Source organism: Anser cygnoides, chromosome 2, assembly GCF_040182565.1.
Source record: "Anser cygnoides isolate HZ-2024a breed goose chromosome 2, Taihu_goose_T2T_genome, whole genome shotgun sequence".
Taxonomy (NCBI): Eukaryota; Metazoa; Chordata; class Aves; order Anseriformes; family Anatidae; genus Anser; species Anser cygnoides.
In genome coordinates, this window is record NC_089874.1 from 16,861,965 (window position 1) to 16,869,557 (window position 7,593).

General features: G+C 44.3%; 1 long non-coding RNA gene across 1 annotated transcript; it reads left to right on the forward strand.

Moving 5' to 3' along the window:
* Positions 1-857: 857 nt before the first annotated feature.
* Positions 858-4,366, forward strand: LOC106042654 (uncharacterized). The gene is made up of 3 exons (XR_001211264.3): positions 858-1,670; positions 2,113-2,267; positions 3,072-4,366. It is a non-coding gene; the product is annotated as an uncharacterized lncRNA (long non-coding RNA).
* The last annotated feature ends 3,227 nt before the right edge of the window (positions 4,367-7,593 follow it).

Consider the following 7,593-nt stretch of genomic DNA (forward strand, 5'->3'; position numbering starts at 1 on the left):
GGAGGGGCCAGCATCAATTAGCACTGGAAAATTGGCCCAGAGGATGCTTCTGACCTGGGGGCACCCAGCTCAGCAGTGCGCTGGGTCTGGACAAGTGCAGGTGTCTAGACTTTGCACTGTGCCTGTAGCAGTTCTGCTGGATGTAAAAATAATCTGGCATGTTTTTAAGGGGGAGAAAATGACCAAGGCAAAGCTGTTCCTCCAACTGAAGGATATGAGAGGAGACACTTTTATAACCATCGGAGTAATCCTAAACAAATCCTGAAATTTTAATGGGAGTCATTTTAGCATATTTCCTGTAATTTGTAATATTTATTTTGATATACGTTCAGAAAGTTTATGTAATATTTTTTATGCATGAGCTACTTTTGGCAAAATATAGAGATCTCCACATGCGTACAAATTTACTATTATGATTGGCTGAGCTTTAATAAATGATTTGTAATACCGAATATTGGACATGTGTTTGGAACAGAGATGTGCCAGGACCACATTACCTAGTGCTCCGGCATGGAAATATCTGCTTATGGCAGATGACCTGACCTCAGCTGGCCTTTGTGTGACCGCTGTAGGAATCGCTCTGACTTGTAGCCCCGCTTTCTACCCAGAAAGCTTTTCCAGCCTATACAAGACAGTAGATTTAAGGGGCAGATTCATCACTTATACTATCATATACACTGTCCCTATCATTTTCCTTTGACTTTGAGAGCATTTTAGTCTGGCTTTGAATATTCTTTGTACACCATGAGAAACACTGGTGAATGGGCCAGCAATTGATTTCGCTGTCACTCATAAAATCAGAGAAACCATCTGTCATCAGAATAATTCTGAATTAAGGTCTGAATCTGAATCCAGCTTGTTCTGTCCATTAGCGAGTGTGATTAATTTCTTCAGGAAATTGAAAGTGGTACAGGGAAAAAACGAAAGCTGGATTTGGTAAGAAACATTTAGAAACTGGAGTTTCTGTGTTACCTGCATGTGCATCCATGAGAAAGCTGCGCCCTGTATTAACTTAACATGAGTAATTGTTATTTTGTGGTAAGTGCATTCTTTCAAATAAGAACAAACTTGAGAAAAGAACTGTAATGGTTTTCTTAATACATGAGAGGATGTGCTGCAGTGCTTGATGTCCTCAGTCTGCTGGGTCCCCTTCCCCACAGGTCCCACTCGGGAGCCCTACTCAGGAGGAAGATGTCCTCTCCTTCCCACTCTGGGTCTGGGGCTTCCACACATCACTGGCCACTGTTCGCCAAAGGAATTTTCTGCTGGCCATCACCCATCTCAGTGCCGGCTTCCCAGCCCTGGGGCTGCTGCAGAAATGACATGTCACCCACATCCTTCATAAATCAGTTTCCTGACTGACTTTCTTGGACCACGAAACAGAGAGGAACAGTGCAAAGCCCATGTCTACAGCTGCAGATCCCATGGGGATGCTCCCGCCTGTGAGCACACACCTCCGTTCTGTGCCCGGTCCTGGCAGCGCTTTCTCCTTCAGGAGGCGTTTGAGAACTTGGCCGGCTGGAATGAAAGGCTTTTCTGTTTTGCTGGCTGCTGACCTTTCGCTGAAGGCCACGCTGGCCATGGATATGAGTGTGGTGCTGCGTTAGCCAGTGCCCAGCTCACCTGGGCAATGGACGGGGGAGTGAATTCTTGGAGCAGCGTTGCTACAGGTGAGGATCCTGAGCCTGCGTCCACGCCATGCACTGCACCAGCCTGCCCAGCATCTGCTGCTCATGAGGGTACTCAGTTTGAGAAAAACGGGAGACACTGAAGTGCATCTGAACTAAACCCTTTCTTTTAGGGCACATCTGTAAACTAAGCAGATCAGATCAGAGAAGAAACTGTATTGGCTTCCAACTGCTTATAAGCTACACACTTTGCTCGCTGCAGATCTGTGCATCAGTGAAGCAGTGCTGCTTCAACAGTGGTGCAGCATGAGAAAGGGCAGTTACATTATTTTCTAGCACCATCTAGTGGGCAGACAGGCCCCAGAAGTAGCCTTCCCTCACACTTCACATTAGCAAAATGTTTTCTCATTACTGCAGGTTTAAACAAACGGTTATAAAAGCTTGCACTTGACCTCTCCTCTTTTGTCCATTCATTCCTTACCAGCACTGTCTCATGAAAAGATGCACTGATCTATGAACAAGCTGTCTGGCCCAACCCTGGAGGCATGGGGCTGCTGAAGAGCACCAGAAGATCTCAGTTTATCATCAGCCATTCACGAAAACTTGACTGGACAGGCTCTGACAGAAACTGAACATTTGGTAAGAAAAAAACATGTTTGACAAAGCTGCTACTGATGTAATTTTGCTGCCTGAAATGCACTGGACAAGCCATCTGCAAGCAGATATGAAAAAAGAAAGCATTAATTTTCTATTATTTATAGCGTGTCTGTCACACACACAAAACGTGCCAGAATTTTCTTGGCGGTTGTTTCTCCCCTTGGTTTAAAATGCACAAATAGTAAACAGAGAACAGATAAGACTCAGCCACTGCAATATATAAAAGAGGCAGTGAACAGTAAGGCTGCCTGCAGCCCCTGAGCGCTCCGGGAGCTGGGTTTGTAGATTGTGTTCAAATCAAACAACCTTTAAGCTAAGCTTTAACATAGCTTTTAAGCTGTCAGTACACGGAGAGCCAGGCTGACAGGTATCTTTCAGCAAAAGCTGTGCCTGCTCCAGATGTGGATGAAGACCAAGCCTGTTTGTTTCCATCCATAGGAAGGCTGCAAATTTAGGTGCTGCCTGAAGACATATGTGGGAGGAAATATATAGGAGAGCACGGGGTACTTGCTTGCTGAGTGGCACTCCCTGCAGCACAGGAAACTAACCAACGGGGCTCTAACCCCAAGTGTATGCTGCTGAAGTTTTACTTGCTTTAGTAGACTTGTACCTTGTTCACTCAGAGCTGAAGCAGGATCTGGCCTCTGGATTTCAAGGAGGTTTGGGAGAAGCCTGTCCTTTGTTTCTGTGCAGACTTTTTTTTTCTGCAAAACACTTGCATTTGTATTAGCTGTATGTTATCATTACACAGCAACTAAGTGCCTTTTTTCACTTCTATGCTTCCAGATCACCTGGTTTATGCCATTTTTATGTTGATATCTGGAGAATTATTTCCAGTTCTTGCCAAATGAGAGGACGTCTCATCCACTGTAAGTAACCTAAGGCTTAAATCAGTTGTGCAGGAATCAGTAGTGGAACAAGAGAGGACAAAGTCAGAAAAAGGCATTTGGCTGGATCCAGCATAGCACTGATCTACTAGCACTCCAAAAATGCTCTTCCAAATGTTAAGACTTCTACAGATAACGTTTAGTCAGATTCATGCTTCCCTATCTCAGTCTCGGGGAAGGAGGTTGTTATAGACATCACATGAGGGACAGAGGTGGTGGCAGTTCCCGTACAAGTGATGCCTGCTCTGGGAAAACCTTGTGGGTGCTATTGCAGCCGGCACAAGCAAAGGCTTTCCCTGGCCAGGATGTTGGCTTCTTCAGGTCTGCCCAAGCCTCAGCTTCGAAATCCCAGAGGCTCATTTTCCTGTACCTTATTTCAACTTTTCCCAAGGACAGAAGGTCCAGTCTCCAATCTTCAGTTGAATGTTTTTATTTTTTGAGCAGAACTGCACCCAGTTTGCACAGTGCTGATGTAAACATCGACCTCAAATAATTAGTGCACGTGGCCAGTTAATCATCTAGCTGGCTCCAGGTGGAAACATGCCAAGACATTTCTGTAGTAGTGAGGCCATTACATTTGTACTTTATTTGCATTGGATGTTTAAATATTTCTGCATCCCCGTCACAGTTTCCCCCACTAATTTTTTAAGTGTTATACATGTTTTGGATGAAGCTGAGCAGAAAATATTTTCAGTTAATATATACATTTGTGGCAGTTTTAGAGCAATTGAATCAATTTGGGTCAAGTCTGATAAATCATTTTGACAAAAAGCAGGGAGAAACCTGGAAAGCATCTTGACATTTTGTTTAAAAATGATATTTTCATTTTGAAATCAGGCTATATTTAAAAATGAAAACTTCAAATCAATCCCAAATGCTTCTTTCCAGCTGGGAGCTAAAAAAATCCATTATTCACCCAGTTCTACTGGAGAATTTGACAGGGCTTGGTGACCTAGTGAACACACCTTAATAGGAGAATAAATATTTCTGGATAATTTGTGGTTGACCCTATAACAGCTTCCCACTCTGGACTATCATGAAGGGTTTTGCAAGCAGGGGTCTTACAGTGTGGCACTCCTGAAGAAATCACTAGGCAGATGACCATCCCTTCCAGATTACTTTCAAGGGCTGATAAATCACTGCAGCATGAGGAGAACTTCTGTAAGCCAGGAGGCTGGATTCCTTGCAGGTAACATTTCCCACAGTCTCTTGCCCAGGAAATTTTAGTGGCAGTGTTCATAGAATGATTCTCCATCTCAGCTCTTGCCTCAGGTTCAATAGGATCCCAACAAGGAGCATTATGAAGAAGTTTGTCAGGTCTTGCCCTTTTTTAACACCCAGGTGTTAAAAACACCTGCTGATGCATAGCTGTTAAGCTTCCAGTGTGTGTACTGATCGTGCTTGTAACCTATACCTATACCCTGCATGAAAGGAGAAGGCAAAGTATGGTTCGTGTATGGGTGTTGCACTACAGCACCCAGCAACAGCCATTTCCTGCACTCTCATTAGTGTGTTGCTCGTTACCATCTGATAATGATATGCTGCTGTCAGTGCTCTGGCTTGTTTATACTTGCATAAGAGCATGATGTATATAAATACACCCCCCTACACACACATACACATGAATATATTTAATTGTGAATAAAGCCTCTGATCAGTTTGATCCATCCTCTGGTCGTGTTCTGACTTCTGTTTGTTTGTTCGTTATTCATAAGCATTTGCTGAATAACACAGACAAACAGTTTTCAGACTATGAGTTTTCTGGGAATCATTCACTTCAGCTATTCACTATTCATCTTTTGTGGTATAAGGCTGGCTACTTAAACCACACAGTGGTTTTTCCTTAATTCCTAACTGGGTATTTATAAACAGTAAAATAAAGACGGACGAATTGTGAATGCATTTCTTTGATTGTGAAGATCCTGTTTGCCTGCCTACGTGGGCATACGTCCCAAGAGCAGCCTTGCCCGGAACTGTGTGCATCCGTGTAAACACACAGAAATTTGGGCTTTGGGGAAAGATCTGTGAATATAAAGGAGAACAGCGTGCCGGAGCCATGTTTCAGGGCATTGAACCGACCATGTACGTGTTTTGGATGGGATCTAGCAGCTCTTTGCTTTGCTTTGCAGTGCTGAACAACCCTCCTAGGTCTCACATTCAGGGCTTTGGTTTGCCTCCTAGCTTTATGCATGGGCACGTCCCTCCTAGTCAGAGGGCTGTCTGTTTGGGTGGCTCACTGGGCACCTGTGTCCCTGGGTGGACTCCACCTCCTGTTGCTGATTCCCTCTGTGCTTAGGAGGGCATCTCAGGAGGGTGATGGATCACCTCTGATGGTGCCGGTTTCCCTCAGTGGACCCCAGGGCTTGAGGCTCAACCACTGACATTGGCATTTTCCTATACTTGCTGGTGTCAGTGCTCTTGCAGCTCACAAAAGTCCGTCCACAGAAGACTGCGAGCACCTTTGAGAGGCTGGCTGCAAGAAGCCTGTCTAGTTTCACGTGATAATGAGGTATTTTCACTGTCAGCTGGGAGTGATTCATAGAGCTAAGGAGAGATTAGGTGAAGGACTGTGGCGAGCTGAAATGATTTTGCTTTTACTGGTATTTTCCAAGCAGAGATCCTTCTGGGGAGTGCTTATATACTATCACCACTAATGTGCTGCCCAGGCAGACCATACTGAGAACCTCCAGAGTGTGGGAAACTGGGTGTCTGGAGAATTTAAAAGTAAAAATATCCTGAAGTATCTATGGTTAACACAGCAAGTGACTGGGGATTTTGCATACTACATCTGCTTACGTGCTAGCTTTGGTCACCACAATTTTTTTCAACTTGAGCATAGACAGCAGTGGTATCCTGGGGCAGAGGGTGATTGGCTTACTCGCTGCCAGCTAAGATATCCATTTTCTGCCATTTGTTTTGACTTGTTTCTATCTATGTATCTATTTCAAAGTTTATTGCAGAGCCCATTATCATTGTAAATAAACAGATGGAGAAAGGGGAGTTTCCATGGTGATGTGCTAAGCAAGTAGTGTTTGATCTAATCAGTTTTTATTTCAAGCATTTCTTGGTCTGTAATTTAATAACAAAGTAGTGAGTTGGGTTGTGGATCCTGTTAAGCAGACATTGTTACTGCCACAGAGGGAAACTAGCCCTGATCGCAGAGAAGACAGGAACTTAAGCCCAGTTCAGACAGCACCTTGCTACTCCCCAGACTGCAGAAAAGTGAATAGTAATTCTTCTTCCCTTACCTGCAATGTGTTTTATGAAGGTCTTAATTCAAAGACGGGGATATGGAGACACAGGGAGGCAAACTACTCTTACAGCCAGGGGCTGAACACTGGGCTGCTCTGCACAGTGCCCTGCCCCATCCCTCGGCCACGTTGCAGTGGAGACTGAGAGGATTTGTCCTGGGCTTTGGGAGACGCTAGCATCCAAGTGCTAGCATCCTTTGGCAGAACAGATGGTGGCAAGCAAGGGAGCTGTGCTTGTCATTCCTTCCCCAAACAGCATCAATGCATTCAGAGGAAGTAGAGGAGAGGAGGAGAAAGGGAGGTATTGCTGTAGACACTTGGAAAGAGAAATGACTTAAAATGCAGTAAGATTTATGAAGCATAAGAAAGAGTACAGAAGGCATCAGGAAGCATCCCTAAAAGGTGGGAAGAAACAATGACTTTGTACTTTCCAGGCCAAGCAGTAAATACCATAAGACACCTAGAAATGTCACACCCTTGATAAAGGGTCTGAGGGCACTGGGCTGTCAGGCACTTTACCAGTTATTATTTACTGATTCGCAGTTCCTGAGTTGTTACCCTGCCAAATGGAGAAGGGCCAGATCAGCTCACTGAAGCACCCAGGTGAGATTATGTAAATCTTCCTTTGCCTGTACCAAGTAAGAAGAAGCTGGGACACAAACAAACAAACAAACAAACAAACACATTTATTTCATTTAAGTAGAATGAATGTCAAAAGCTTTGAAGGCAGCATGCTCAAGGGCAGGGCTGCCCAAGGGCTGAGAGAGGTGAGGGCAGGGTGGGCTGCCTCTCCTCTGCAGACGCACCAAGGTGGGTCCAGCAATACTGCAGTGTTACGTCCAAAGTCTTAGATGAGAACACTTCTCTGCAGATGCATTGGTGAAAGCTTTGACCGAGCTGGCCAGTGAGCGTGCCAGAGAGCTGTATTGGATTCCACTTACTAGTTTGATGAGGTACAAGTTTCCATTCTCTCCGTGCAATGTCTGTAAACCCATGACCTTGCTGAAGAAGTAAAATAAAATAAATAAATAAAACAAGGGTTCATTTTGTGTCCATGTGCTAGATTACTTCAACAGTCCGTTTTCAACCACAGTCAACAAAGTACCTTATGTTTATCAAGGCAGATTTTCCATTATATATACAAATACATCTTTTTCAAATATGAAAGGT